We start from the raw sequence: 16333 nt of genomic DNA on the forward strand, positions 1-16333 counted from the left end.
ACTTGGGCAAGAAATCTTGCCATGATCTGGCAACCCTAGAGAGCAATGCAACAACTATCATTAAAATGTGAAATGGACACTATTAGGGAAAAGAGATGCAGTGTGAAATGGATGCAAGGCTGCTAAATAGTTGTCTTAACGTGCTACAGATGGGTGACTGTACTTTTTGTGACATCAAAGTAACAATGAATTCAAAACAGCCTGTTTTTGAAGCTTAGTTTCCACATATGGACTGTAAGGACAATGTTTCCAACAATGTTTACACATTACAAGAAAGTCTTTTATTTCAGAAACAGTAAAGAAAAGTTCAGTTTTCCAGGATATGGAAAGGGATGATTTAAGGCCCAGGGGCCCTGAGTAATTCAGGGCCTCTGATTGGCTGATTTATTTTTTTAATTTAATGAGATGTATTTGTTCTGCCTCCACCCTGGCCTACCCAGACCGATCACAGGCCCACCCAATCAAATGAGGAAAGAATATTTATTAAGCTGATTTTTTTTTACATAATGAAATGTGAGTGCTGTCACTGTGTTATGGCCAATGAATCATTATGCTCTCCGTCAGGCTTTGCCTTATTTTCACAACCCTCCAATCATGACACAGAAACCGCTGCCAACCGACCTTGCGTCAAGCCTTCAGTTTATTATCAGGACGCCAGAGTATGAAGCTCCAGCTGGGGATGTTAAATAGCGACGTTCCTTCCTGTAGAGCATGTCAGCTCTACTCATGTGACAAAAACATTAGGCCTCATTCACCAACTGTTCTTAAGAAGGAATTTCTTCTTAAAGCCTGCAGCTTTTACCAAGATTCTGACATTCACCTACGTTTTCTTATTTGGGATTTATTCTCAGGTAAGAACAGAATCTACACACACTGTAGAGCACAGAGGTGCGAACAATTCTGTGGTTTAAAAACACATCATGATTTTGATGTGGACTTTTTTAGGACCTTTCTGAGGAACAAATTTGAGAAAAACGAAGATATTGGCGAATTAGGCCCAATGTCTTTTGTCATGCAAATTTGCTATTTTACTACAATACCTACCCAAAAATTGATTCCTGCCTATGCCACTGAATCAGACGATAGCTGAGACTATAGCTTGCCATAGACCTCGATTGTTTTGGTGATGTTTTACCATGTAAACTCTGTCCCACACCGCTGGAGAAGTGGCTCATGGTGGATTGGAAGGAGCACAGCTGTAGCACACATGAGCTCAAGCTCAAGTTCCTCTCAAGTTCAGAATATGTTTACAGTTGACCTACTGCACTGGTATGGTTTTGATAGAATAAAACATTTTTGAACATCAATCAGCTAAGAAACTCTTCAGCTAAAAAAAAGAAACTTTTCCAGCTAAAATGCCCAAGACTTCTTATGAGAATTGCCATTTCAGGTGGAGCAGAAAATTAAAAAAAGAACCTGGTGAATAAGAAGCTAACTTTAGCTTCACAGTTCATGCAGTAATGAAGAGACGATGAGTGGCAGTGCTGGAAGTCACTGACTGGTGGTGGTGTGGCGACCTTCATTAATAACTAAGGTTTTGTGTTTTTGGACAGTGTGTGTAACTAGACCCATAGGGTCCACGATCACCTGTAGCACCAGGACCCACAAGCAGTATATGGACCCCTGGATATGGGCCGTACAATCATATCATTTCATAGTTCTTTTAATAGCTCATTGAAACAAATAGAGAATTCTGTCAAAAGTGCAGATCATTTACTTTAAATCAAAATTGTTTTATGGGATGCACACTCTCTTAAGCCCTATTTGGGTAGGATTACTTTTCCATGGGAAGGTGCGTAATGCCAGTCTACCACAGGACATCTGTAATGTTTATGACCAATTCGATAAGAAATCTCAGTTTAAATAAAAGAGATGGGAGTGGTTACTCAATTTACACACTGCCTTTACTCCAGAAAATGTCAAAACATTTAATTTAGCCATAGCTTAGTTTACCCACACCATTTACTTTGCTGGCTTAAGTGAGTGCAGTGTGTCATTAGCATCATCAATAGCTTGGAAATTCAGCCGTCTTTCACATTTTTTCCAAAGAATCAAAACAAATGAAAAAAAAAAAAATCAGCAGTACTTCAGTCTGTCAACACAGAATGTAAATGGATTTCTTATGCAACCCACTATGATTAACTGTGTAATTACATCATTATTTTTAAACAGCAATGTTATGCAAATTGAATGTACAGCAGGATGAATAATAACTCTAACATCTATGCAATGCGATGATGTCATGCATCCAAACCTTCTGGTTGTAGATCACCTGTTACCTTGGCGACGTGGGAGGCCTTGTCAGGAGGATTCTGACAAATGGCTGTCCATCTGTGACCTGCTGTGACCCGCCTGTGAGTGTCGTCTCTGACTGCAGAGAGAGCATGAGATGGAAAAGGGCGAGGGAAGCGGGGAGGAAGGGAGGAGGTGTGAGGAGCGTTGGTTCTGGTGTGGGGACGTTGGAGGAGAAATAAAACACATCCCTGTCAGCCAGAGACCTCCACCGTGACCTGTCATTGATCAGCTCCCGTGACAAAAGGCAGATGGAGAAGGAGAGAGCTGCTGAGGAGAGGCAGGACACACTACGAAGAAAAGGAGAGATGAGCGTTCAAAGCAACTTTCCATTTTTGCTCCTTTAGGTTTGTACTGAAACTATAAGGCAATGAAGCTGTGGAAGCTAATTCACATGAATTAACACTATGCAAAACGGGCGGCGTTGGGTCATCTTTGCACTAGGCAATGGTGGTCATCCGCCTGGGGCACCCATGTGCCAAGTGCTCCAAGAACACACAAATTAGATATACTGTATAGGTTGACAGTAAATATCCAATTCATAAATATACATTCACTAACACTTTATTAGGAACACCTACTCATTCATGCAATTATCTAATCAGTCAATCATGTGGCAGCAGTGCAGTGCATAAAACCATGCACAATATGGGTGAGCAGCTTCAGGTAATCACATCAACCATCAGAATGGGAAAAAAATGTGAACTCAGTGATTTTGACCGTGGCATGATTGTTGGTGCCAGACTGGCTGGTTTGAATATTTCTATAACTGCTGATTTCCTGGGATTTTCATGCACAGCAGTCTTTAGAGTTTACTCAGAATGGTGCAATAAAGCAAAAACATCCAATTGACAGCAGTTCTGCAGACAGAAATGCCTTGTTGATGAGAGAGGTCAACGGAGAATGGCCAGACTGGTTTGAGCTGACAGAAAAGCTATGGTAACTCAGACAACCACCCTGTAAAACTGTATTGAGCAGAAAAGCATCTGAGAATGCACAACATGTTGAACCTTGAGGTGAATGGGCTACAACAGCAGGAGACCATGTTGGGTTCCACTGTCAGCCAAGAACAGAAAGTAGAGGGGCACAGATTCACCAAAATTGGACAGCTGAAGACTGGAAAAACATAGCCTGGGTCAGATTTTGGCACCAATGGCAGGAATCCATGAATGCATGTAAATTTGTGCTTCTGAAAATAATACTTCTTTGTGTCTTTTTGGATTTTCTTAATCTTAATCTTTTTCAATTTGTTTTAGAGTGAATCTGAAGATTCAGATTTATCATGAATTTATTTTTTAAATTAAGAAATTCTGTCTTTTCAAGTCAATGAGTGAATCTGCATCCCTGTCTCTCATGGCCACATGGTGAGCAGTTATAGATCCTTTTGTTTTGAAGTAAATGTGTCCCAAAGACTGAAAATCAGTGTGGAACATTAAGAATTGTCACTACCAAAATACATTTTCTCCAGTTAAGTAACTTTTGGTGTTTTAATGAAAATATTCTGATTTTATGTGTGTACAACTGTTCAAAGCTGTGTTTGCTAGTCATGTGCTGGCTAGCGTGTATGAGTTCTGCTCAAAATTAACTAAAATTGTCACTACCGAAACAAATACTGCTGATTTGGTAATGATTCCATAATGTTATGATTGTTTTGGTAGTGACAAAATGGAATGTTTCATCATTTGTTTTAATAAAATAAATGTAATTAAGGTATAAAGTCACTCAAAGCAAAAGGATTTTAGTCTGAAGTCCAAGATCAGTTAAAAGTCCCAAATGTGTTTTCAAATCTGACTGTGAACAAGTTCAGTAGATCCGAGTAACACTTAAGTTAGCCAGCTGATGAGCCAACTATTTTAACTGATATTACTGACAACTCTTTGTATTCTTTATTTTATCATTTCTCTTCAGTATTTGAAACAGGCTCATCAGTAGTAGCCATAAGCTGGTGTTTACAATAAGTTAATATCAGTAAAAAAGTCACAATAGGTCGCAGTTTTATATCCCTCAATTCCTCCAACTGTAGATGGATGTACAAAATATCTTTTGACTCACCTTTTTTTGTCAAATTCCACAGGTTTTCCATCACCTCCATATTTCTACTAGGATTAAGTTGAGGTATGTGCTGGAGTCTCCTTTCGTGCCTTTTTTTGCCCAAGCATGCCACCGTGTAAATGTTGCCATAGTGATGATTTGCAAAAAAAAAAACTATGATGATCTGCTTTGAGTCTTTTAAATATTTAAAGGAGAATTCTGCTGATGTTTTAACTTTTTGCATAATTCATTGCTTAAGATGTAAACAGAGTTATTCAGAGTAGTTTGGTGTGAAATGCTCCGTTCTGGAGAAACTTACTGAGTCAGACTTGTTCACAGTGGTGGTGATAGGAACCAGATGTCCACCTCTAAAAGCTCCCTCACAGAGAGTTATTAAATGGAATGGTTATGAATACATTGCATTGTTTTATGGCAGTTTTGTGGAGAAAAACAAAAACATGCCAGTTGAGAGCTGCTTTCAGGTCATTATGATGCAAAACAGTCCCCGATTAATTTTTTTTTTCCAGATTTTCCACTATTTTACAATCATCCACGTTCCATATAAAAACTCAGAACACATGTGTAGGTACTCTGGTGGTTTTGGATAGTAAATAAAATGGCTATATTTGTGTTGTAGACATGGCGACCCCTGGTTCAGTTCACCACCACTGTAAAGAAACCTGAGCCTCTACAATGAATCATTTCACACCAAAACACTCTGTATTACTTTGTTTGCGTTTGTGCATGACAATCCTACTTATTTTGCAATATTTGCACTGTCTGAGAAATTTTGTTAAATGGTCAAATCTGAGTGGGGCCTGGCTTCCATTTTTGAGCTCTGGCATTTTATTTTTGACCAAAAGGATGACCAAAGACTAAGAAGTTCCACTGCACTTCTACAGGGAGCTTGGTACTTGAAGAGCTTTTGGTCCTGATACTTTATTTTACTCTTTTACTCAAACTTCTGCTTGAGTTTAAAGCTGCTTTCCTCATCTCTATTTGGCACTAAACACACATTAACTGCTGTTTTAGCTTGGTTGGTGATTTCAAAAGAAGTATGGTGCTCAGATCCCTTCATTTGCTCCATCATCACCTTTCTAAATGAATCCCTTTACATTCCCTGTGGACCACAGTGACATTTGAATCATTGAGATCATTTAGCATGCGTAATCAACCAGTTACTCACATTACACATCAGAACTTGGTAGCTATTACTGCTGGTGCAATTATGTACCCAATCTTTCCTTTGAAACCACACAAGCTATCACCCACTCTCAGAGCTCAATCACACTTCCCAGCTGCATTACACATTCTCGCTTTTAACATTTTGACTCCAAGCCTGACTCGAATATAATTGCTATCAAGCATATCTTTCATTATAAAAAGATCACATGATGCTTTTGAGCATGCACCAACATCACTGAGGTCACTGGAGTCATTACAACAAATTAGGGCACAAATCTCATTTGGCACTAGTGATGGGAAGCTTGATTCATTTAACCAAATCGGTACACTTTCGACCTGTTCGTTTCAATGACTGAAATGACTCAGCAGTATCAAACAGATTCCCTGCTCAGGGCCACATGATGGAGTTCATCAAAACCAATGTATTAAACTACACATAGAAAAGAGTTTATGCTGTGAAAGCTAAACAAACAAATCTGGTCTTTATTTAATATTCTGCCTTTATTAAAGTAGGTGGACCAGGTCAGCAGAAGGTTAACAGGACAATAAAACTGAAAGACAGTATTTAAATTCAGATATTTACTTTAGAATTCACTGTAAAAGTCTAACATACAAATGAAAAACTTTATATGAACATCTGCTCAAAGCTTCACATATGGATGATTCTGCTGAACAGGTTCACAGTCAGAGTTGAAAACACATTTAGGACTTTTAACTGACTTGGACTTTAAATTAAAATCGGTTTGCTTTAAGTGAGCCTGTACCTTATTTACGTTTATTTTATTAAAACAAATGATCGAGCATTCCATTTTGTCACTACTGAAACAGTCCTAACACTACTGAAACTTTAACAAATGTTTCAGTAGTGACTGTTTCGGTAGAGACAATTCTAGCTCATTTTAAGCAGAAATTAAAAACACTAGCCAGTACATGACAAGCAAACACAGTTGTACATAAGCAACAATTGTTAATAAAATCATCGATTTTTCATTAAAACACAAAAAAGTTTACTTAGCTGCAGAAAATATGTGTTTTGGTGACAATTCTTAATGTTCCACATTGATTTCCAGGCTTTGGGATACATCTACTTTAAATCAATGGCATCTAACTGCTGACCTTTGGCCATGAGGGATAGGGATATAGTCTTACTTCCTGCTTTAAAATGCAGGGGTGTGGCTAAAATAAGTCTCCACCGATGGATTAAACCTCTTTGTGTTTTGGTAGTGACATGAAAACGTGGGACAGCATTTTTTATTTAAAATTCAACTTAAAACACAATTCAAATGAAAAAATGTATTTATTTAGCATGTTATGGTCATTATTAATTATTTGGTTTAAATAGATCTGAACATAATTCTTGTCAATATCTAAGGTCATTGTTTTTTGTTTATAGTACCATGGGACCACAATTTAAACAAAATTGGTAGATTGGTCCATATTGGTGTTTAAGCCAGAGCTTAAATGCTAATGCTAATGCATTACCGCCACACACCTACTCCTCAGTGTAAGTAAAACATAAAGCTAGCTAATGACTGGAACATTCTGTGCTTTATTTCATGTCTGCATGTTTCTGTTTTCAGCCTGAGTGGCTTCATAAGGTTGCAGTGCTCTGTGGGACTGTTTTGAGTCTTTTGAGGTGAATGTGGCAGCAGACAACAGAACTCACTCACTTAGCATGACTCAAACCAATGGAGTCGAACACGTTCAAGAACTAACAAGGTTTGGATTTGGATTCTTTTGGCTCAATTAGCTTTACTTGATTCAGAGCAGACCTGGACTGGGAACTAAACTCCACCATGAATTGAAATGAAAGCATAAGCTTTCACAATTTGTCTGTGTTAAAGAGGGCAAATAAGCCTGCTATCATGGCTAAAGTGAGTGGACACATTTTTGATCAGCAATAAGCACTGTTTAACCCCATTTTGAAATATATGACTGTAAATACTTCAAAGACGTTATAGATTGGTAGAGAACTGGAGTGACTGCTAGTTAGCAAGCTAGTCAATTAGCAAGTGTGTGACAGTACGCTACCCATCATGAGTTATTTTGGCCACCTTACGCGGAGATTTGCAATGCAATGCTGTGGCATGATGCGGCCCAAAGTTCAAATCTTTTGAACTTTGACCCTATTTAGAACCATGAGTTTTGTATAGAATCATTTAATGCTTAAAGTGGCGGCAAACATGTACCAGGAATCTACAGGCTATAGGCTGCAAAGAGAAAACATAAGTGAATTAAAATAGGTAATTCCTAATATGTGACATTTAGTGTTAAGATTTTATGAGATTATTGTTCAATTTTATTTAAGAAATCTTCAGCAAACAACAGGGACATTGCAAATACTCTACAGAAAAGTTGCATTTAGCTGGACTTTTGAATCAGTTCAACCTGATCCATCGAAAAGAGCCCATGTAACAGTCCCCCGAAGTTGAAATGAAACCTGTGCCACTGTTGCTTATGCTTTCATTCATTCTGATGCTCGGCGTTTCAGTGGCCTGGAACACAATATCACTGGCCTGGAGGTTTTACAGAAAAGTTATTCTCAAAAATATGTAAATGTAAGCCTTTGTACCGTTCTAGACAGCTTTCTTGCATCTTCAGGGTGAGAACCAGTGGTTTATAACACCGTACACCTTTGAGGAAGCTTAATATTTATGAGCGCCCACTTCTGGATTTAGGACATCATTGTCTTTTACTGCAGGTATATATGACTATTTGACAAACAAACAATTTTAATTTCTGAGCCAAGTTGACAGCCCTACAATCTAATATGTGACTTCTGTACTGTGAAGTCTGTTGGAAATTTAGCTTTGATGGCATTATCTTACAGCAAATTTGTGGGCTAGGCTGACCTTCATCACGTTAATCCTTTGTGCAGCAGATGTACCATAGATCTTAGCCAATGATTCCGGTGCCTTTTTCAAAAGTCCTGGTCAAGGTGGGACAAAAGGCCATTTGTGGCCAATGACTGCATGGAGATGATGGCATTTTATACCTAAGTGCCCAATTCTGAGTGACTATTTCTGCCAACCGGTGCTCATTTCCCCTGACGAATAAAAGCTTGGACAGCTTTAATCATCCCCAACTCATTTACAGTCAAGAATGTCAGATGTGCATATTTAGCTTTGGGCTATTCTGACAAACTGGCATCAGTAAGTAATTAACTGAAGTCTAAAAGTCACGTAGAGAACCTGCTGACAGGAGGTGAAACGAAACGCTCCCTGCAAAGTAACAAAATCTGCTTCGTACTCACTGCAAAAAAAAGGAAGCTTCGCTAACAAAGGGCAGGTTGCAACTGGAATAATATCTTGGAAATGTGTATGACGTATGATCTTTTTTCTGCAGAATCTGTCACAGTGATCACTCACAAAATGGCATCTGTTACATACTGAGGTTAAATGTTCCTACAGTATAATGGCTTTTGTGGTTTAAAGAAGTAGTTTTCCAAAAGCAAGAAATCCAGCTATTAAGTGCTTCTACCAGGGCATGTTTTCATTCATTGTTAACCACATTAGCATATTTGGCTAACTATCCTTTCAGGTAGTTAACATTAAAGTTGGGCTGGAAAAAGGTTACAATTTGGGGTTGTTTCTTTGCTCCTCACAATCTCCTTTGGGCCTTACAAAATTAGCTAGCTAGTTGCTATCCAAAAAAAAAAGTACATATTTTTTGTGATTTCTATTTTTCTAAATCGTTTGACCACAGCAGTTTTACATGGTGTGAACATTTCATGAGGAATGGACCAATAGAAATGATCCAAAATTACTTAATAAAATCACTTTATATTAAATTACTTACATTTTTGCCATCTCCTGTAAAGTTAGCGTTTTGTAGGTACTTGTTTTCCTTGGGCAGCAATGATATGCTGGTTTTGCTGGTGGCCAGCCATGCTAAAAATCTCAAGAATTTTTTTTTTTTTAAATAATAATTGTGACACATTAGTATACACAAACTCCTCCATGTTTTAAAGGCCTGTATGTTGAATCAGTGTTGATTACCTGTAAAATGTGACATGAAAGTCATACTATTGTGTGTAATATAAGTTTAGAGGAAACTCATGATGATAAAATGTTAAAATGAAAATGAATAGCTCCCGAGTGGCGCAACCGTCTAAGCGTTGGCCCTATCATCAGGAGATCGCGAGTTCGATCCCTGGTGATGCTACAGCCATCCGTAGCCGGGAGTCCGAGAGAGCACAATTGGCCTCGCTCTCTCTGGGTGGGTAGGATGGCCCCTCCCTCTCCCCCCATCACTCAGCGCAGGCGTCTGTTAGCTGACGCAACAGATCTGGCGGTTGGCGTTTTCCTCCGAGCGTGTTCGGCTGTCCAGTGACGTTGCGTGAGCGGCAGCTCGAAAAGAAGCGGTGGTTGGCTTCACAGGTCTCGGAGGAAGCCTGTGTTAGCCTTCACCCTCCTAGCGTTGATAGCATCGTGTGATTGGGGGAGTCCTAACTAGCGGGTGGAATTGGAGACGACTAAATTGGGGAGAAAACCGGGTAAAAAAAAATGAAAATGAATAAATCCAATATTAATCAGACCATCGTTTTTTTGCCATTATCTATATTGATATCCCATCATTTGTCCAGTGGTGTATAACTGCTTTCCTGCCAAACACTGATTCACATTTCAATGCTGTTTCTGCAAAATTCCAACAACAGATGAGGGCAGTACAGTCAACAGATGTGGAGGTCACACACAAGTTTAACTATAACTGTCCGCCACTTCAACTCAATGCAAAAGACAATGTCACACTGGTGTTTTGGCTAGGAAGGGACATGAACAACAGCTAACAGGAGTCTCCATACCCTATTCCAAGAACATGTGGGTTTGAGGGGAAAGAATAATATAAATTTTCGTTTTACTCTTTTTTAATTACTACTCTTTGCCATTCTGCAAGCTACTAATGGCTTATGGTGAACAGACTGTCTAGAATTGCCCTGTAATTAGTTGTTTGCCAATGCAAAATTTGGCAACTGGCTTGAAATTTTGCCTTAAATGTGAAAGGAATGGCTTTGGAACAGACGCTGTAGACGTTCAATTGGCCAGTGCCGTTTTTTACTCTGAAAGGATGCTCCTGGCTGGGCTGTAACAACAGGCTTCACTGTCTCCATTGTGACAGAGGCAGCTTGGCAAGAGCCCTCCAGAATAACCCTTATATTCTCCCAGCTGTAGAGAATAGTGCCAGAGTCGGGTCACTTATCTCTCTGTCAATGCAACATCGCTCAAGCCCAGCTCATGAGGTGAGGGTTCAGATGGCTAGCCATAAGTCTTTCCTATCAAGACAGATTAAAGCGCACCACTGGCAGTACCTTTCAGACAGCTATTACGCATCAAGTTGCCATATTATTTGGTATATCGACCTTGTACATATACCAACTGGTGATTTTATGAGACTTTTCTACTGCACAAAGTACAGGTTTATGTTTTGTGGTACCAACAGGAACTAAAGGTACTTGAGGGTGTGTTTAGTAGCGCTTGCAGCGGATGCCCACCACAGTTTCGCAAATTCTTGCAGGTGAAGATTAATTCACCAAGCACTATTACACCATCAGAATGTAAACTACAATAGTACACTTATGGCCAAAAATATGTGGACCTAGAAATTGAGTTCAGGTTTTTCAGCCATACCCATTGCTGACAGGTGTATAAAATCAAGCACATAACCATGCAGTCTCCATGGACAAACACTGGCAGTAGAATGGGTCATACTGAAGAGTTCAGTGACTGTCACAGTACCACCCTTGCCACAAGTCAGCTCTTAAAATTTCTTCCCTGCTTTATCTGTCCTGGTCAACTATACGTGTTATTATTGTAAAATGGAAATGTCTAGGAGCAACAACAGCTAGTGGTAAAGACTGAGTGGGGCTGCTGTAGTGTGTAGTGTGTAAACATCGTCTATCCTTGGTTGCTTCACTAATTTTTAGTTCCAAAATGTCTCTGGAAGCAACATAAGCACAATAACTGTGCACCGGGAGCTGCTTGAAAAGGGGTTTCCGTGGCTGAGCAGCTACACACAAGTCTATACGGAATGCCAAGCGTCAGCTGGAGTGATGTAAAGCATGCTGCCACTGGACTCTGGAGCAGTGGAAATATGTTCTCTGAAGTGATGAATCTTCATTATCGGGCTTACTGATGGACAAATCTGGGTTTGGTGGATGCTGGGAGAACGCTACCTACTGGAATGCACAGTGCCAACAGTAAAGTTTGGTGGAGGAGGGATAATTGTCTGAGGATGTTTTTCAGGGTTTGGGCTCAGTCCCTTAGTTAGATGGTCAGCTATGATCCATTTAAACCTAAGGCATTATTAGACATAGTAATAAGTTATATACAAAATATATACAAAATCACAATTAAAGGGTATTTCCTAATGGGAAGTGTCTGTCACAAATACTAACCCCGAAATGTACTTGAAATATTTCAGTTTATCATATTTATCATTATCATATAATAATAATAATAATAATAATAATAATAAACTTTTTATGTTAAAAAAATGCTGTCCCACATTCTCATGTCACTACCGCAACACAGAGTGTTAGTCGGTAGGTGGAGACTTATTTTAGCCACACCCCTGCATTTTAGAGCAGGAAGTGAGACTGCATCCCTGTCCTTCATGGCCACATGGTGAGCAGTTAGATGCCATCGTTTAAAGTAAAGGTGTCCCAAAGTCTGATAATCAGCAGAGAACATTAAGAATAGTTACTACCAGAACATATATTTTGCAGATAAGTAAACTTTTTTGTGTTTTAATGAGAAATAGGATGATTTTATGTGTACAACTGTTCAAAGCTGTGTTTGCTGGTCACGTACTGGCTAGCATTTTAAAGTTCTGCTCAAAATGACTGAAACAATCACTACTGAAACGTGCTATCATTTCACAGGCGCTATTATTGTATTGAAAGTGAAAATGTTGGAATGGTCAACTAAAACAAACATAATTAAGGTGTAGGGTCACTCAAAGCATAAGAATTTTAGTCCAAGGTCCAAGTCATGTGAAAGTCATGAATGTGTTTAGAACTTTGAGCCAGTTCAGTAGAATGATCCATACAGTGAATATACCTGGTAAAATGTCCAGTGCATGTCGTTACATGGTTGTTAAATTGGCAACATGTTTATACTGTTAATACACTGCAACACATTTAACATGAATGGTATAAGTTAATGTTGCATCTGAATCAAAAAGGCACTGTTGCTATGTTAATGGGACGCAGTCTGGATCTGTTGATGTTCCACATCTTTGTGCTCTACCCCATTAACACTGCTTTCCTTGTCCTGCAGAGGGAGCTGTGGCACCTTGGAAGCTGCGCTGCCTTTTGCACGCCTGGCTCTGTCTGTAAGACAATTATTTTTCCTACTGGCTCTGACATTGATGGCAAAATGACTGTGAGAGGGCACAGCGGGGCATCGGAGTATACACGAGACGGCTCCGTGGCTAAAATAATGAGATTATGTTAGCCATCAGAAGGATATTTGTCAAAAAGGAAGGTGATTTGGGGCCAAGTCCAGCCAGGAAATGAGTGGCTGATACGACGGGGGCAAGAGAGAAGCTTCTCCTTTCGTGCCTTAATGGGATGATGCAAAGTATCATCCGAATTCAGAATCAGTTTAAAAGATGCGATTGTTCTCAGCTTGTTGCTTTTTTGGCCTGTTTGTAGGTGGAGAGCTCTGTGATTCAGCTCCCGTCGTGCCTTCAACCACATATGCTTCAAGAAAGAAAAAAATGCAGAATGCGTTTGTGGAGTGCTTAAATAGGCCACCAGTCATCAACTGTGACGTGGTGGCAATGGAGGTTAGTCATCCTGCAAGCCTGTCTCAATGCACTTGCCTCAAACAGACAGCAGCAGGTGCATACAGTTCGTCCGAGATGTTGAGAACTGTGTGGATGCGTATCTGTGTGAAGGGCGAGAGAGTGAGAGCGAGGGAGTTGGAGAGCAAGAGTAAGAAAGAGAGTAATAGGGTCAGCTTCAGCCTAACATCTCTAAAAGCTAGGAAAATCGGACCTGTCTGTCTTTTGTTGGCTTCTTTGCCAGCCGGGGCTGTAATATGGATTTAACAGCCTCAAATGATAGAAGCTCTAGGCTTTTTAATCCTCACGTTTCATTTCTGACACTTATCGGATTATCGCGTTCCAAATAACCAGCATGACTCTGCATGCGTTGTTTTTTTTTTTAAAAGGAGACATAATATTTTGCTGCATCCACACTTCATGAAAGCAGCTCATAAATCAGGGTTTGTTGGTTTGTTGTCTTTGCTATCATTGTACTAGCGGCTGGGAGAATGATTAAAATGTCCAAAAACACTTCTGCTCTTTTACAGATTTGTGAATGAAGTTGAAAAGCTGGCTGGATTTTTCGTATCTAGCACACATAAGTCGCTAGTTCAATCACAACCAGCGCTAAAGCAGTGGCCTCCAACCCTGTTTCTGTACAGCAACCTTCCTGCAGAGTTTAGTTCCAACCTTTATCCAATAAGCAGCCCCGCCCCTTGCTTAACTTGAATACTAAATCAGGTGTGACAAACTCTGGTTGGAACTAGGCTTTGCAGGAGAGTAGCTCTCTAGGACCAGGGTTGGAGACCACTGTGCTAAAGGCTGGTGACACTTGAGCATTCTGTAACAAACAAGCCATTAGCCAGTCAATTTCAGTGGTCACCAGACTTCCACCTGGAGATCTACTTGCCTGCAGACATTAGTTTCAACCTGCATCTAACATACTGCCTTTCCCATTACCTTACACTTATGCATCTCTTCCAGCCATATCTTCTTAAGAGGTCAGCTAGTTGGAGCAGGTGTGGCAGATTGTGGTTGAAACTAGACTCTGCAGGAAGGTAGATCTCCAGGACCAGGCTTGGTGACCACTAGTCAACATGAACTGCATTTTCTTTTAGTACCATGATGCATTGGTGATGAAACACAGTATCGGGGAGGGTCTTAGGGCCTGTTTATACCTTGCATCAACGTGTTTTTGGTGATTGGATCATGTTTGAATTTCATGTGAAAAACCAGGTGTAAACAAACCCAGGACATGTTACAATTAGATCACTCACACTACATTTTGAGGCGGTCAGAGATGAATCCTGACCACATTGAACACAAACATGAACGGAATGCATTTTCATTGTCTGCATACAATTAAGTGAGCAGAAATGTGTCTGTTGAGCACTGACTAGCAGGGGAGAAAATTAACAACACAACAAATGATGGAGGATGCGCGAAGCCGCCCTGTTCTCTTTTAATGTCCAGAGTAAAATCAATAACACAAGCAAAACAAGCTAACTACCAAAACGCTATTAGCTAAAGGTGCAATGTATAAGATTTAGTGGTGAGGTTGCAGACCGCAACCAACTGAATACCCCTCCCTCGCCCCTCCCTTTCCAAGCGTGTAGTAGAACCTACGGTGGCCATCAGGTTTTCTGCTGTCACCTGTCCTGATTTCGTTTTGCTTCTTTGATGATGATGATTTACTCTGCTTTTATCTTGTCTTAAACAATAAGTATGGCCCTCCATTTGTCAAAATTTGGGCTCTCAAACTTCTCATAAAATGGTTAGCCAGCACTGGCAGCCACTTCAAAGTAAAATGTGCTCTTTAGAGCCAGTGTTTAGTTTGTCCATTCTGGGCTACTGTAGAAACATGGCAGAGCAACATGGCAGCCTCTGTTGAAAGAGGACATGCTCCTTATGTAGATATGAAGGGCTCATTCTAAGCCAATGAAAAACACAACAACTCAGAGTTACAGGTGATTATACACTAATGAAAACATGGTTTTGAATACTATATTCCATTTCTGCTAATATATGTACCTAAAGCATACACACTGCACCTTTAATTGGAGTTTTTGTGGGGGCTTGAGTTACATCCACGTTCTAGTGACAGGCTTGTCTATCAGACAGTGTTGACCAGCATACATCAACACTATATGGACATAAGTATTGGGACACACCTCCTAATTATTGAGTTCAGGTGTTTAGCCACACCCATTACAGGTAGATAAAATTAAGCACATAGTCTTGAAATGTTGATAGACAAACACTGGCAGTAGAATGGGTCAAACTCATGACCTTAGTGACTTTAAACAGCACTGTCATAGAATGCCACCTCTGCCACAAGTCAGTTTGTGAAATTTTTGTCCAGCTAGATCTGCCCCTGTCAGCTGTAAGTGCTATTGTTGTGAAATGGAAGCACCTAAGAGCAACAACAGCTTAGCCACAAAGCGGCAGACCACGCAAACCCACAGAGTGGGGCCACTAAGAGCTGAAGCACACAGTGCCTATCCTCTGTTAAATCACTCACTAAAGAGTTCCAGATTGCTTCTGGAAGCAACAATAGCAAAAGAACTGCACATTAGGAGCTTCACAAAATGGGTTTCCATGGTTGAGAAGCTTCACACAAGCCTAAGATCACAATGCCAAGTGTTGGGGGGAGTAGTGTAAAGCATGCCGCCACTGGACTCTGGAGCAGTGGAAATGTATTCTGTGGAGTGACAAATCCCGCTTCTCTATCTGGTTTGGTGAATGCCGGTAAAATGTTACCTGCCTGACCGCATTGTGTCATTTGTAAAGTTTGGTGGAGGAGGGATAATGCTATGGGGTTGTTTTTTTCAGGTGCTGGCCTAGGCCTCTTAGTTCCAGTGAAGGGAAACCATACCAAGACATTTTGGACAATTGTATGGTTCCAACTTTGTGGGAACAGTTTGGAGAAGGCCCTTTTCTGTTCCAGCATGACTGTGCCCCAGTGCACAAAGCCAGCTCCATAAAGGCATGACTGGGTGAGTTTGGTGTGGAAGAACTTGACTGGCCCACACAGATCCCTGACCTCAACCCCATCGAA

This window comes from Colossoma macropomum, unplaced genomic scaffold (assembly GCF_904425465.1).
Source record: "Colossoma macropomum unplaced genomic scaffold, Colossoma_macropomum, whole genome shotgun sequence".
NCBI lineage: Eukaryota > Metazoa > Chordata > Actinopteri > Characiformes > Serrasalmidae > Colossoma > Colossoma macropomum.